Below are 16,900 nucleotides of genomic sequence, written 5' to 3' on the forward strand. Positions count from 1 at the left end.
GCACTAAAGGTGCCACCGCAGGACAAAACACACAGAACCACCAAAGTGTAAATACCTGACAATGACAAGGGCTGATACCTTTTCCCCTGCACACACACACACACACACACACACACACACACACACGCTTTCCTCTCGGCACGGCTGCACTTTTATTGTCTTTTTATTCCTGGTGCGTCTCTTTTTCTGCGGCCTCTAGCACACAGGGCTTTCTTTATATGTGTGTGTGTGTGTGTGTGAGACCAATAGCTGGTAAATAAGTAGATTTTGAGAATCCTGGAAGTCGTTCAGCAGAAACACGCCTCGAACCGCTGCAGAAATGTGCTAGCAATTAAAATAAAGGAAATGCACTTTAGCAGCCAGAAATAATTTATTGTGTTAAAATCCTAAAAGCATTCACTCACACACACACACACACTCCGCTCAAAACCCTAGTGTGCACCCTTCCTAGACGGCACACACGTCAGAAATCTCAGTGACTGTTCACTAATAAGAACATGACGTGCAAAGAGTGTGGCGTTATTGCTGCAGTGCATTCTGGGAGTGTGTTCTCCATCAAGGGAAGCGGAGCCGGATCTCGTACTCACACACTGTGAACTAACCAGCGGCACGCCATGACTCCATTCCTGGCCCTGAGTGTGTGTGTGTGTGTGTGTGTGTGTGCGTGAGAGTGTGTGTGTGAGAAGGGCTTTATTGTGTTGCTGGTGACGGTCAGTCCTGAGGAGTTGGACGTTCTAGCCAATGTCAGATAATATTCAGAGCGATGTTATCAGACTAAACCACAGAAAACTCCACTTTTGAATTCCTGATATCTTTAATCTGTAATATTTCAATATTTATGTACACTACTCGTACTACTGATTATTATGATCGTTCTTAACGAATCAGAAGTCCTCGTGCTGGCGTTGGGTACAGTGAGAGCTGATCGTTCGTCATTCGTGCTAATGAAATCTGCGCGTCTGCTGATGAAGGTAATGATGGGACAATGGCATCTATCAGACACAAGTTTAATTAGAGAACTGAAGCATTACGCTCAAATATTAATGATGCCGACTGTATTTATGAGCCGCACTCATATCTGCCACACCGGATGACCAAATCTCTCTCTCTCTCTCTCTCTGAGTGTGTTTCCATGAGCCCTGTGGGCCTAAAACACACACACACACACGGGTTGTTTTATGAGTGTGTCTTGTCTCTGTGTGTGTGTGTGTAAGAGTGTGAAGGCCTGTCCGGTGGATGTCTTATATCGGTGACTGTTCTCAAGCAATATCGTGTTGCAGACGACACTCTCGGGCCGAATAAACACACACAAATCATACAAATCACACTCTATAAACCATAAAACAGACGTTTATACACACACACATCTCATAACAACCAGTTCATATAACCTTATTTCATGAAGAGCCATTTCTGAACTATAGGCCACATGCAAACACGTGTGTGTGTGTGTGTGTGTGTGTGTGTGTTTGTGTGGGCTGGTCCTCTGCTGAATCCCAGAAGGTTTTGCTCTTTTGCTCTGATCATGGCGTAGGCAGAAGCCTTAGAAACGTGATCTGAGCTCACACACACACACACACACACACACACACAGAGAGAGAGGGCCGATGCAGGTGGGGGTTTTACTGATGTATTGATTTTTTTGATGGTCTCTCCGCAGATCAGTCTTAGTTTAGCCAGCGTTGCCTGTAAATCTAACACACACTCGTAACACACACTCATCCTTCTCTGCTTATGAATGATATTCCATCATGTTAGCAAAGTCAACAGGTGTTTGATGTGTGTGAGTGTGTGTGTAGTGTTGGGTGTGTGTTTGGTCCTGCTGAGTGTCAGTCGAGTCGTCAGGCCGAGTTTGGACGCTATTAGACGTCTTTTAAACACAGATCTGCTCGCCGGGTTCTCACTACACTTGCGTGTTTTCCCGTTTTATATGCAATGCATTTGAGAAATAAGTTTGATCAGCATGTGTGGGGTCGTGTGGGGTTGGAGGGTTATTCCCCGGCGGGCTCGTGCGGAGCGGTCCGGAAGCCGGAGGACTGTTGACTCTGGAAAACCGATCCGACCTTCTTATGTTACAACACCTCCAATCTCTGGCTTCTGTCTCGTGTTCTCCTCGACGGGTCCATTCAGCCGATGACATCTGTTCCTCAACGAGTCCGATCACTGCTGTGGGCCGGTCCGAGTGTTTCAGATATACAGGGATGCTGTGGCACGACCCAATTTGCATCGTAAGACAGCGCCGGATAATTGCAGCCAGTTTGCTGTGGATGTATTCACCGAAAGCATGCATGGATGCACACCTAAAAAATCCTGATAGTTGTTACGCCCCTGCGTTCTGCTTGCTCGCCTGCTGGTGGCGTAGTTGCTCAGAGATCGTGGGAGATCACACACACCTGCTACCTGATTATCTCTAATTGTGAAGAGGATAAAACATCTGCTCTTCACTCCGTCCATTGGACTGACAGCCTCTGGCGAAGTCATTTGATTTACAGCCCATACCAGCCTTCTTTTACTCCCCAACCGGATTATGATTTTCCCCTTTTGATTTGAAACCCTAGACTTTGTTTTATTCAGTTAATTGTGATTTTTGAGGACAAATAAAAACTTGCAAGTCATTTTGTTGTACTTGCATCTCTTTATGTACGGTCGAAACGAGCTGGCCGTAACATAGTGTACTACTATAATTGGGCCTCACTAATTATAATCTGGCACACTGTTTAGGGTGGATAGTGGTGAACTGGCTATAGGGAACTGTGGAGATCTGACTGGACTGGTGGAAATTGCGTTTTCTGTCGGCTTACATGATTAATGCTTGAAGGAATTGTGCATTGTCTTTAAAAAAAGCATTTGGGCTGCACTGCAACTTCCATGGAAATTCTAGCACACAATAAGTCTCGAGACAGTGTCCCACAGCAGGATAAATCAATATTCGTGCAAGCCATCTTTATGCTTCATCTTCTAAAACTGATTAATGACATGTTTTATGCACATATTGTCCATTGAATTCAAAATGCAAAATAGCCATCATTCACATGCGATGTGCTTATACTGTTCGAGACGTTTATCCGCATGCAGGATATGCATTAAGTAAGTCGTTTTCTATTCCGAAACACACCGGTGTGTGTGTGTGTGTGTTCAGGACCGTCATGTGACTGAGAATTTTCTTATTGAGGAAAAGTTACATTTCTTAGTTCATCTCTTCTAGAAGTTTGAATTATTCAGATCTTCAGGAAGTCTCTCTCTCTTGTTCTCTATCTTTCACCCTCTTTAGTGTGTGTGTGTGTGTGTGTACGAGCTAAAATTGCTTCATCATGCTAAAGTGAGGTGAGCATAAATTATTTAGCTAAACCTGAGGAAATCACTCCTCTCTCTGGGAATTTGTGTCAGTGTAGGCTGCTTAAATTTCAGACAGATGGACACTTTCACTCCCGCTTCAGGAGCGTGTGTGTTTTCAGCGCAAAATAATGAAATAAAGACAAAAACCAGCAGTGAAGATCTAATTCTGTCAAAATCCACTGCGGTGAATCTGTGAAACACTTTAAAGCTGAGAGTATTTATTTGCATGCCATTTGACACAGATAAACCGCACGGAGCTTGTAAGCATGCAAATACACACACACGCACTCATGCATGCACATATATACGCATGCACACACACACACACACACACGTATCGCAGTGGCTGATGATGCTCGTCCTTCGTGACGGCTGAATGCGTGACTCCGCCTGGTTTTCCCAGGAACAAAACAACGTGATGAAACACTTGTACCTCTAACCTCTCAGGCCTGAATGTGTGTGTCACTGTTATCTCTCACGTACAGCTCAACACTTCACACAATGAGCCCAGCACCCCACCTCGCTCTCATTGTGCTCGCTTTTGCTCAGGTTAACCACTCACACTGTAACTCACACTCAACACATTTATAGTTTCAATGATTGTTGATCAGAGTTGTCTTCAGAATCTGATCTGATCAACGGCACGTTTCTGATATATATAGAGATGTAATGGCAGTGACCCAATTTGCATAGTGCCACCGTGCCGTAACATTGCATATTTATACCACAAACCCCTTTTATTGTGGATAATAGTATCTCAGAAAGCATGAATGGATGCAAAATAAGAAATCCAGTAACATAATAAGATGGACTGATAGTTAACCGTCTGCACCAATTCTTATCTCACACACAAATGTATTATTCCACCTCATAAACAACAACAACAAACATTTTATTTTCAGCTGACACCATCAGTTCCTCTTGTTTGTCATCCACTATTCACTCAATTCTTCAGTGATAAATTCAAGTGTTGGAAAAGCATGCCTGTTTGTCTTGCACATTTGGTAAAGTGAAATGTCCATTGATTGACAGTAAATGCTTTGTCTTTTATTGTGACGGGTGTTTCTCTGTGTAACACAAGCGCAGTGCTGTAGATCAACTCGTTTACTACGTGTGTTCGGTTACAAACCATGCGAGGGGAATACTTAATACTGCCACTGTTATTTCCACGCTGCAGCGGATTGTGTGTATTGGAAGAACGTTTGTGAAGTCTTGTAGAATTGTTGGTAGAGGCGTATTTTTATTTATTTTATCTTCAATGAACCAATTACTAATTTTTAAGATGGCTATGAAATTGCCTAACGTTCATTTTTATTCAGACCAAAATCACACGATTACGACTTCTAGACTTCTAGGACTTGTAGTCGGCGGGACCTTGTTAACCAGTTAAAATGACAGACAAGATAACACAGTGGAATTCTGGGAGGCAGCGCTCCTCGCCGTGTGTGTTTCCTGCGTTGGCGTCGGTGAGAGGTTAGGTCACATTTTCTCGTGTGTTTCCAGAAGGAGTGAAGCGTCGGGTGCTCGGCCCAGTGGAGGGAAACAGTTTCTCAGGGCGAGAGATGATTAACCGTTATCTCAGCGCGGGTTTGACGCGCACAGCTCCGCTGACTCAGGTAGAGTCGACCGACGCTGCACGGGAAATGAAATTTCTCCCCGTCCCACCAGGACGAAGTATAATCCTCTCGACACAACCAGATTAGCGCTGCCGCTAATTGGCGACAGCTTCCTCTCTCTGTCAACCTGTTTACCGCATGTGCTCGTGCAGGTGCGTGTGTGCGCGCGCGTCTGATTTATTTTCAAGCCATTAGAGGATAAAGCCACACTGGTGTAGAGCTTAAAGGAGCTGCGTTCTTATTTACTCTCATATTCAGGTCTTGTAAAGGTGTGTGAATGGATGTTGTTGATTCTAATGACTCTGCTGAAAGGAGAGAGACATTTTGAACATCTTATCCTGTGAAGAAAAACATCTTTGCTCCGGCAGAACAGAGATATTCCGGAGCTCCAAACATCCCTGATGAGCAGCAGACACTGTGTGTTTTACTCGGCGGGGAGGTGCAGGTTTTTTCCCCACATGAGACGCTAGTAAAACTCTTGCTTTTGTGCGTCTAATGGTCCATTGGCACCTTGAGTTCTGTAAGAAGCCAATTTGTAGCGGTGACAGAGCTAGCGCGTGTGCGGTTAGCGCGAGGCTACCTAACCGCCTCGGTTCAAGCTGTAAAAGGCTGATTAGTTTCTTTCTGCCTTGCCGCAGCTGAGTTCCTGTCACCCACACGGCTTTCATCCTCTCACACCTTACACATACACCAGCACTGATAAGAGCCGCAGTAACAAACAGGCTCACACACACACACACACACACATAAACCAAAAAAGAAACAAGCCCGTCACAAATAAAAGCTTTCAGTAGCAGCGGCCCTTTCTGTGTGTTCTCCCACCTCACAGCTTTATCCTGCTTTTCTCCGGGTCCTCAGGTGGATGTCCCTCTCTGTCCTTTAGCCAGTTATTATGTTTGTCAGTACACAGTCTTTAATAAAGATGAGCTGGTGGGAGGCCTGTGATACCGACAGAACACTGTCCTCCTGAAAAGACCAAAACAGCCAAAGAAGTCGAAAACATGCCGTAGATATATTCTGTATTCTGTCTCAGGTTATGTCCCTCCCAGAATTCCCTCTATTCACTAGAGATGGATGGAGTCACAATCTGCCGACATATATTTTTACTGCAGATATAGTAATAAAGCTGCTTAACTCCTGAATCTCTTTTAGAAAAATCCTTTATGCATTTCCTCAGCTCTAATTACCTGTTTTGCGTTTGTTAATGTTGAAAGATGGAGTGTGTAGTTTGGATAAAAGGCCTCGTATCTGCTGCTGAAAGAGAAGAGGTTTCATTATCAGCTCTGCGCTTAAAAGTCTCCGGCACTTGGAAGTTCAGGAAAGCTGGAGAAGATGAAAGGCTTTTGTTAAACATCTGCATAGTCCAGCTTTCCTGTGACCCAGCAAAGCCCCCAGCCCTGACCGAATCACTCCTGTCTTCCTCTCTCTGTCTATCTTTCTTTGACACAGAAAAGTAAACCCTGCCGTCGTTTGATTCTATGCCGAGATGGAGACAGGAAGCAGGAGGGGAAAACAAAAGACCGCTAGGGTGAGGGATGGAGGGGGAATTATCAGGTCGGTGATGGAAAGTGCCAGTTTGCACGACTGTTGTTTGGGCTAGAAGTCCAAAACAGTTTTCCTTAGCTCTAGCTCAATCTGCTCCCCCCTCCACGAAGACGCAGTCTCGCGTCCTTCAGCGGGCAGAGGGGTGGGGTAATTAAAGCTTTCATTATTGTGTTGCTTATCTCTCTGGAAGGAGAAACGTGAAAATCCCCAAACAAAGAAAAGCGTGTATAAGATGATTATGGTGCGGTCTAAGCGCAGAAATATCGAGAGGAAAAATGGTTCCTTGCACTTTCTTAAAGCAGGAGGAGTGTGTTTATGGAGTTTGTTGGGGGATTAGATCCCTGTTGGCTTAGTTTGGAGAAAGCGAAAAGTTAGCAGTTTGGATTTTAGCTGGACTTCCATCTTGAAACTCACTAAATGTTGGAGGCCCTCTTCCTTCCAGCTTGACCGACTTTAATTGAGAAAACGTGTCCTTTTTAAGCATCTTTCAAATGCATAAGTCTCAGATCCTAAATGAATTGTGAATTTAAATTAAAACAGATTCTGTATTCAGACCAAACACACCACCACCGTCCTGGCGTATGAAGGATAATAAACAACAGCATCAGCAGGCACGGTTCCCCCCATCTGCATTTGCAGGGTTAACAGGCCCTTGGAATTGTTTTTGTTGTGGTAGCAGATTTCTGCAAGTCTATACAGAGCAAATAATGAAGGCAGTGGTCGACAAAGACTTCCGGTCTGCAGGGAATTCAGTTCAGACAGGAAGTGCTTGGATGGGCCAAGGAGAGGGAAACCTCTGACCCGGAGACCCGTCAGCTGTCTGGGAGAACACACGGATGGCTCGCAGGCGTAGACACTGCCCCGGTGTGTGTGTGTGAGTGTGTGCGGAACTGCTGAGAAAGCGGGAGTCCATAATCACAATAACGTGTTTAACGTGTAAACTAGCGAGAGACGGATTATAGCTGTCCGTGGGAACTGCGAGGAGGCGACGATTCAACTGTTCACCTTTTCTCTCCACATCCGTCCTCGTAATGACCTGTCTATTCTTCCGCTGTCTTTCCCTACCTCAGGCACCTTGCCTCCATTTCTTCATTGCATTTCCCAATTAGGCTTGTACTCATTGTTAGTTTATTAGCAATGGCAGGGGCTCCACAAATGTGTTTGCTGATATTCACTTGTTAATGACCAAATTCAAACCCTATTGAACGGATACGCAGCTGTGAGAGGCCGCTAATAATAGCCTCTCTGAGACAAAAGATGAAGGAAATGGCATTACAGGGGCGTAACAATAGAACTCCATTGGTACTCTAATGGCACGGCCTTTCATTTAGAAATTGTTTCCTTTTTAAATTCTTTGAGCTGCCTTGCATAAATCCCTGCGCTCAGCGGAGGCATTTCAGCAGGTCAGGAGCGTGCACGTGGGAGCGCATTTGTGCACGCTCGCTCTGAAAGGTACTTCCACCTGGGGACAGCCCTCCCCGCGCATATATATCTTCGCATTAGCGGGGTTTTAACGAGGCAGGTACTGTTCATTAGGGCAGAGGTAAGGGGGGAGGAAAAGTGAGAAGAACAAACAAGTCGAGGCATTTGTTCGCGGTGTAATCTACACATCAATTATCCTGCTGAGCTAATTAGCACCTAGCCATACCCCTGGTACCTGCACTCTCACAAGAAACAGCTTTCATGCCTGTGATCAAAAGAGAGCGGCTCGGAGGGAAACGCTCGGAGAACTGAGCCGGAGAGGTGGACAGGACATCAAAACTTGCGGTTTTACCCACTCAACGGTGTTGTGCAACTCTCTGCGGCCCCTCTGCACACCTAAAGAGAACAGGGAACGCTCCGCCTGGTGAGGAACGCGCTGGCATAGGGGTGCACCGCTGGCAGAAAGACGAGAGCTTTGATGATACCTTTTCCTTACCCTCACAAAAAAAGTACCGCGGCTGAACATTATGCTATATTTATGCAGTGGTAGGTAAGGTCTTTTTGAAGTCCAGACACAAAAGTAGCGGCAGGTCTTTTCTTCCATGTTGCGATGTACATCTACGAAACGTAAGGGGCTGACTTGGTCCTTTGCAATGATTTTTGATGTGGGCATCCCTCTCAAAAATGGAGGTGGATCTGAATGTGAGCTTGCAGTCAATAGTAAGAAAGGGGGTGCATTTTAAGGGCACTAAATCATTGGCAAAGTCCTGCATACATCACTAGAGAGAAGCCGGTAGTTAGGCTATAGCATGCATTTAGAAAACTAATGAATTTTCCTTTCATGCTGACTTGCTGACTGTTTCTGTAACAGCATGCTTGTTGTGTTTTGAAAGCTGGCGACCTCCTTGATCAAAGTTTTGCTAGAAATGTCACTATTTTGTGTGACCATTCATATCAGGAACAATTGAAACGAAATCCCTGTTCCTTGATTTCTCTGCAGTTTTACGGATATTTTTCCACTCTAAACGCACCACATATGACGTAATGTGGGTCATTGTCTCAACGTTCAGCATACATGCGCATCTTTGTCATGCTAACGGCCTCCGCTCCGCGGTAAAGGTGCAGCCGCTGTTGTGTTTAAGCAGCCCAGCTGAAGATTAGGCTTAGGAGAGGGGCGTTTAGCATAAGAAAGCTTGGCGGGGGGTCCGCCAGCGTGCCGCGGGGCTGTCTGTCTCAGGTCGTTATTTGGGTTGAGCTGCGCATGGCTCCTGTGTGACAGAGCGTGGGGCGATCGCAGCATCCCTCTCTAATTAAACACGTCGCTGTGTTTCTCAAGACGGCAGTGAAAAGGCAGGTGAGAGAACAGGCGGCGGAGCAAATGTATTTGCGAGTGTTTACGTCATGTATTATTAACGTTTACCAAGTCGAACTCGTTCCCAGGGCTAATCGATGACTGAGTATCAGGTGTGGTTTGCAGTGAATGCGTGTAATGTGTCTAATGCGAGTTTGAACTGCCGGTGTTCGTCAGCGAGCAAGGGTTAATTGGGCTGTGTAAGTGTGTCAGGTGCGTGTGGGGCATCGGTGGCCCCGTCGGGGGCCTCATTTGCTGATTGGAGAACGGAGGTAACAGGATGAAAAGGGTCTGTTTCCTGCAGCTTGTTTGATACCTGGTGGGGAGCTTTTCAGGTGACAAAGACCCGGAGCGGTCGGGGGGGAACAGATGTGTTCTACCCCATCATTAGCATCTGAATGAGCCGCTCAGATTGGGCTGTCCGGGGGGTTCCACCTCTCACCTGGATAGTCCTGCTCTGATCTTTATACCATCTGAGGACCTCTGCCCCCCCGCCCCCTCTCCCGCCTGACCCCCAGCTGGGCGCTGGCAGAGTTTTATGACAGTAATCGACCTGAGCACAGATGCTTTTCCCAAAACCTGCCCTCGAACGGATTCCGCCCTGTCTTTGTGCCCGGAACGCATCGGGAAAATTCGGCCCCACAATGAATGCGCCCCCCCCCCCCATGACCCCCTCGCAGGGGCCTGGAAGACGGCCAAGAGCCTGTTTTCACCCCCCGCCTGCGCGCTTTATTATTTTATTAATTTTCCATTCACACGGAGAGAAAGCCCTCCGTATTTTACAGCATCAGGTTGATAAACGGCGTTTTCCTTTTCTTCACTTCTGACAGACCCAGAGAAAACAAAAAATGATTGCTCTTTCTTTGATATGTTTCCGTACAATTATTTCGGGAGAAATAAAAATAGACCCAAATAAGGGAGGATCGCGACTCTAATCACTTGATCTTAGTTGAATTAAATGAGAATTTCTAAATGTTTGCAGATCACAGCGGTAGCAGCAATACCATACTAGTCTACGGTGGGAGACTTGTCTTTCCTATGGGGAAGACTGCGTGAAGATGTGCCTCAGCAGTGTATCCCTCTCCGATGTAAACAGGACAGTTTTATTTAAACATCTTTGATTTGGAGAAACTGGTGCTGATTTCCAGGTGGGACTCTAAGATAAAGGTTATTGTGCGCTGGACGGCAGGAATGCGGCTCAACCTTGAGCGGCTCGAAGCGCTGTTCTCAGCGTCTGCTTATCTCGCGGCCGCCTGATAGTTTAGCGCCGCGGAATAAGAGGGAAAATACAGTATATACTGTATGTGTAAAGACTCAGCAGACGGTCCTGCTCTTATTGACAATGATTCATCAGTGGAAAAGCAAACACACCTTACCTTTGTCTGCCATATGCTCATTCTTTATTTATATCAAAGCAAATCACAGTCAAATGATCCCGTTACTGAGTATAATGACATTTCAGATCGTGTTTAGCCATTATTACTCCAAAAACATAATCTGCTCTGACAGAGCTGTGTATTATTGAAGCGCGGCTATTAATCTTGCACAAGGTGAAACACGTCTCTGGGAAATACTCCATAGAGATGTAGAACTGTTTTCACCAACTGTGGTCAGATTCATTTTGCATTGTTTTTATAGATGTCTATTTTATTACACTAGCTTGTGTGACGGTTTAACCACTGTGAGCTGGTTGCTGACCTGCATCGGTTCTCGAGTGTGTCATGAATCGGTAGTCACAGTCACAGATCACAATTCCCACAAGTTTTTTTTTTGTCCACAGAAATTTTCTGGAATGTTTTGTCCAGGGAAAGTTACACAACACATGTCCTCATGTAGATGGTGTGTGTGTGTGTGTGTGTGTGTGTTGCAGAGCAGATCAAATGCCTCACTCTTATTAAATAGTTTGGCTGATAACACTGCGCTGACAACTGCACCCACTCAACCCAACAACACGACATACTGCGACCGTCAGCGCATTCCACTACCTGAGAGAGAGAGAGAGAGAGAGAGAGAGAGAGAGAGAGAGAGAGAGAGAGTGTGTTAGGGTGTGTGTGTGTGCTGTATGAGTGTGTGTGTGTGAGGAGGGCCCTGGAAGAGACCTGGAGTTTTCACAGATCGGCTGCATTAACAGAGCTGATTACACGGCTCGCTCTGATTGGTCAATGTCGGCGTTCTGCGCTCTAATATTATAATTATATGGAGTGAGTTTTTTTTTTTTTTTTTTTTGGTAAAAGCTGCTTCTTTCCATCACTACAGGTCACTATAGCTTTATACCACATTTATAGCTTTGAATGTTTCTAAGTTTATTTAATGTAAATATTTGTTTTGCCATCACCCTCTGATTTCTTACAATACGTTGTTAGTTAGTCTGAGGATCAGTGGCAGTCTTGACTCTAAAAGCTTCTTTACAAGGAGAAATGTTGCATAATACTTTTGTTGAATGGCTCAATACATTTTTTTCTCACAATAAGGTATATTGACGAGCTCTTTAACTCACAAAATGTAATTAAACGTGTAAAAACGTGTAAAAATGTAATTATATATATATATATGTGTGTGTGTGTGTGTGTGTGTGTGTGAAGTGCCTGATGTTCTTATAGAAGTTTGACTGAGATTCAAGTGTCTTTACAGATAACTAGAGGTGAGATCGACAAATGCGTTTCATTCCTGAATGTGTGTTTTTCAGGAAAACACCAGTGAAAGACTGTGTGTGTGTGAGAGAGACTCATGCATCTGTGTGTGTGAGAGAGACTCATGCATCTGTGTGTGTGAGAGAGAGAGTTTCAGCAGCGCTCGGAGACCTGCTGCCGTCAGATCCGCACTAAAGCGATCACAGCTGAGGACTTTTTGGAGTTGCATCAATATTGGATGAGCAACCTGTCTGAAAGCGTGGCGTTCCCGAGTTTCCCGCTCCCCATCCTGCTCATTCACGGCCCATCTGAACACATTTAGGTGTGCGACAGCAACAAGCCGAGAGCAGGTGTCCTTCCGTTCGCCTTTTATATTTATACACGTTTATGGAAAATATAAAGCGTGAAGCGTGCTGATCGCTCGCTCATTGAGCCGCGCCGCGCCGCCGCATATAAAGGCCCTTTCAGGCGCGAGAGGAGAGAGGAGCGCGCGCGGCTTTGTGCGGAGAGCGCGGCACCGCGGAAGGGTTTGTGTGTATTTGGTTAGTTACGGCAATTACGGTCACTAACTGACAGCCAAACGCATGCGGGCTCAAACACTCACTGTCGAACATCTGCTGAGAGATTTGCATATTAATTAACCCATATTAACTCTAATTATTCTGGGAAATTATCAAATAAATTAAATTTTCTAATTTTAACCTTTCCTTTGCTGACGGATGTGAGCGGATAGCCCTGTCTGCCTCACCTTCACTCAGGAGTGTTTTGGGCCAAACACACACACACACACATGCACTTACATTTAATTAATGCAGATTTCAGATTTTTGCAAACACGTTTGCTGTCTAATTTTGAAAATGCCAAATATATCATTTTGGGTCACACTTTATTTTAAGGTGTCTTTGTGTAATTATTTAAGTACTGAGTTATATTAATTAACATGTTCTTACGATAGGGTTAGGGTTAGTGTAATTATGCATATGTACTGTTATTACTACGGTAAGTTCAGTGTGTAACGAGGACACTGTAAGATAAAGTAAAAATCATAATGTTAATGTTTATAATATGTAATAATGCAGTGATGATGTATTTACATGTACAGATCTGCAATATTATGCAGAACAAACACTCGTGCGTTTGGTGATCAGGCTCAACTGTATTTAAAATCCTCTTTTATATCATTCAGAGAAAATACTTTCCCTTGATTCACAGCAACAGTGTCACACACACACACACACACACACTCTCACTCGTGTGACGTGCACTGATGGGTTCTCCGTCATCAGGACGAGGCTTCTCTGTATTGTTGGCCCTGATTTTCTGGTGTCACTCGTGCGGGAGATCTTTTGTGTGTGTGTGTGTGTGTGTGTGTTTCGGCTGATGGTCTGGGGGGGGGGGGGTCTGGGATCAAGCACAGATGGCGGGAACGATCCGATCCGATCCGGACCCAGCTGATACACCCCAGACCCGGGCCGGTCCCGACCCAGAGGATCCTCCAGACGCTGTAGCGCAAGAAACCAGACTTTAATTCAATTATAGAGTCCGGCGACTGTGAGCAGAAATTATTGAACATATCCTCCCCCTTCCTGACACGCACACACACACACACACACACACACACACACACACACACAGGAGTTGTTTTACACATCGCTGAGTTCCTCCATTCATTGGCCTCTCGAAGCTTCTCTCTCTCGCTCGTCTTTTGTTCGCCCTCGGCTGCTGCCCTTCTGTCTCTTTCTCTCTGCCACACACACACACACACACACACACACCCTTGTCTTTCTCTTGTCTTGAGGCGTTGTGGGGTTCTGCCCGTATCAGCCTGGTTTTCCAGACTCGGGAAGAGATTCCTATCATAACAATTCATGGAAACACAATCAAACAACCATTGCCTGCAGGAGAACGAGTGTGTGTGTGTGTGTGTGTGTGTGTGTGTGTGTGTGTGTGTGTGTGTGTGTGTGTGTGGTGTTGATGAGCATTACAGATCATCACTAGAGTTCATCACTTGACTCTGAAACTCTTCTCAAACACGTCGTCATCCGACTCGCTGTACGCTCTATAGAAATAATTATAAATATGCTTGAAAATTCCCTCTCCAGAACCAAAAATATTCCTTTTGTTGAGATAAAAATTACATATTTATAATTTTGTGTAACACTTTACAATAAGGTCCTACTAGTTAATGAGTCAACTAACATAACTAATAATGACTGATGCATTTATTGCAGTTTTATTCATCTCTGTCACCATTCGTTAATAAACCGTTTATTATTAAACCGTTCATTATTAAACCGTTAGTTGATAAAAACACAAGTTCAGCTCAGGCTCATTCAATGCAGAATATCCAGATGCAAAGTTTGGTTTTCAGAAACATGTGTGTGTGTGTTTAACTATAATGTGTATCAAAACAAGAATCTTTTCATCTAACAAGCTAAGTTTGTTTCCATTCATTTCTATAATCTAAAACTATATATTAATACATTATTGTGCTGTATGTACACACACATGATCATTCGCTCTGCCTTTGTTTTTAGGTTCATTTTGAGGCCTTTTGTAAGTTGACATTAGAAACAGTGGATTTTAAAGAGGTTTTCCAAAAATAAATTTGTCAAAGCTTAAACTAAACATGAGTGTGTGTGTGTGTGTGTGTGTGTGTGTGTGTGTGTGTGTGTGATTAGACGGTTCATGTGTGCCACACAGAATTTGTACATTTTACAGAGAATGTCTGTGATCAAAAATGTTCTGTGTTCACGGATGCTTCATTTCTGCTGTAGAAAAGTTATTAATTTAGTTCATATTTATATATATATATATACAGTATATCCACTCTGGAGTAAACTATGATGTCATTGTCCAGATCTCATATACTGTCGATGCAGGAGATCAATAATATTGATGAATATTAAATATTGTTGTATATTATATTGTCGTATACACCATATAAACCAATATAAAGTCAGTCCAGGGCCTAGAAGCAGTTGTGTAGCTGTTTTACACTCACTTTCAGCATGTTCCTATGGTTTTATGTGTGTGTGTGAGTGTGTGTGTGATTAGCACGGGCAGAATGACAGGCCTGTGTGGAGCGCGGCGTAGGTTAAGCCCAACATTAACGTGACTGGGGCAATTAGCAGTGTCATTTTAATTATCTGTGGCATCGGAGTGAGAGATGTTCCTTTTCTCTGTCTGCTGCGCTGGAAGCGAGGAGCAGGTAGACGACAGAATGGCAGCCGTAATCGCCTTTGTTCCTCTGACACTCGAGAACACGCGCGGAGAGAGTGTCATCAGAGCAACTCCTGCACACAAACATCTCTCCTCTTTGTGTCGGCGCCGCGAACACAAAAGCCTGATTAGAGACGAGGTGAGGAATCGTGTAATGGCTGCCGTGACTTTAGCAGGTTGGAATTATTGTGTTGAAAAGCACAATACCGGCGTCTGTCAGACAAACAATGAGTTTATCTCCATCTGAAGCTCTCACAACCCATCATTATTCATCGGCCTTTCAAATCGCACAGCGGCGAGCGCAAACTTGATGGATTTTGTTTTTAACTTCTCAAGATGTCATTTCTACTTTGTGTGGAAGCCCTCTCTCTCTCTCTCTCTCTCTCTCTCTCTATCATAATATGCACATGCTTATTATTAGTTTTAATCCAAAGTGTCTTTATAACAAGTTCCTCAGATGCAACAGTCAGAAGTTATTAAAAGTTTGTCAATGTTTCTGAGAGTCTCTTCTGCTCATCAAAGCTGCGTTTATTAGATCATAAATACAGTAAAACAGTGTAATATTACTCCAGTGTACATCATCTGTTCTCTATGTGAATATACAGTAAAGTATAATTTATCATCATTACTCCAGTCTTCAGTGTCACATGATCCTTCAGAAATCACTCTAATATGAGGATCTGATGATCAACACACAGTTATGATTCACAGTTCATATTTCTGTGGAGTCCGTCATGTATTTTTATTTTTCAGGATTCTTTGATGAACAGAAAGTTCAAAAGAACAGCATTTATTAGACATATCTTCTGTAACATTATAAATGTTTTAATGTCACTTTTGACCAATGTAATGCGTCCTTGACAAATAAAAGTGTTGTAAAACTAACTAACACTTTTCAAGGCTGTGTGTAATAGTTTGAACACTGAGAGACCTAATGCTGGAAACATGATGTATAATTAACACCCACTGTAATATTTTAAAACGAGTGTTGATTTGGCGTACAGTGTGTGTGTGTGTGTCGATGATCAGTGTGTGTTGAGGACTCGTGATTGTGGATGTTACTCAGACGCTTCTCGTTTGTGATCCTCCTTTTCTGTCCAGAATTACAGCATCCGGTGTGTGTGAGTGTGTGAAGGCTGTGGTGAATGTCGATGTGTTGAAGGTGTATCTGGACCACACATCAAGTTTGAATGTCTCACTCATTCTCATTCTCTCTCTCTCTCTCTCTCTCTCTCTCTCTCTCTCTCTCTCTCTCTCTCTCTCTCCTCCCTCACTCTTTCTCTCGCGGAGAGCATTACTCAGTCTGAACTTGCCTAAACCCTTGTGGTCACACCTCTTGAAAAGGTTTTGTTTCCTCTGTCAATTGGTATTCAGCCCAGGTCACACGCACACACACACACACACACACACACACACACACGCACCATTTTCATTTTAATTTGCACCTGTTGTGCAGTTGTTCAGGAGGCAAGTGCAGACCAGTGGATTAGCCAAAGATCATGTTAGGAACAGATATGCCTAGTGTAATCTGTGTGTCCACAGGGGAATGTTAATATAGACTGCGCTGTGTGTGTGTGTGTGTGTGTGTGTACCTTCTATATTTTGGGGATATATTTGTACCCAGAAGTGACTAAAACCTGACAAATCTCTACAAACCTCTCTTTAGGGACGTCCTCATTTGTAAATCTGGTATAAAAAAAATAAAAAATAAAGTGTGTGTGTGTGTGCACTCGGTCTCACTAACTTTAAACAATCCACAAATAAAGTTCTCAAACTTC

General features: G+C 44.2%; 1 protein-coding gene across 5 annotated transcripts in view; it reads left to right on the plus strand.

Moving 5' to 3' along the window:
* zeb2b (zinc finger E-box binding homeobox 2b) overlaps positions 1-16,900 on the plus strand; it is a 56,259-nt gene that overhangs the window by 21,373 nt on the left and 17,986 nt on the right. The gene's annotated exons all lie outside the window — the stretch shown is intronic.

Source organism: Pimephales promelas, chromosome 8 (assembly GCF_988280905.1).
Source record: "Pimephales promelas chromosome 8, fPimPro1.hap1.1, whole genome shotgun sequence".
In the NCBI taxonomy this organism is placed as follows: domain Eukaryota; kingdom Metazoa; phylum Chordata; class Actinopteri; order Cypriniformes; family Leuciscidae; genus Pimephales; species Pimephales promelas.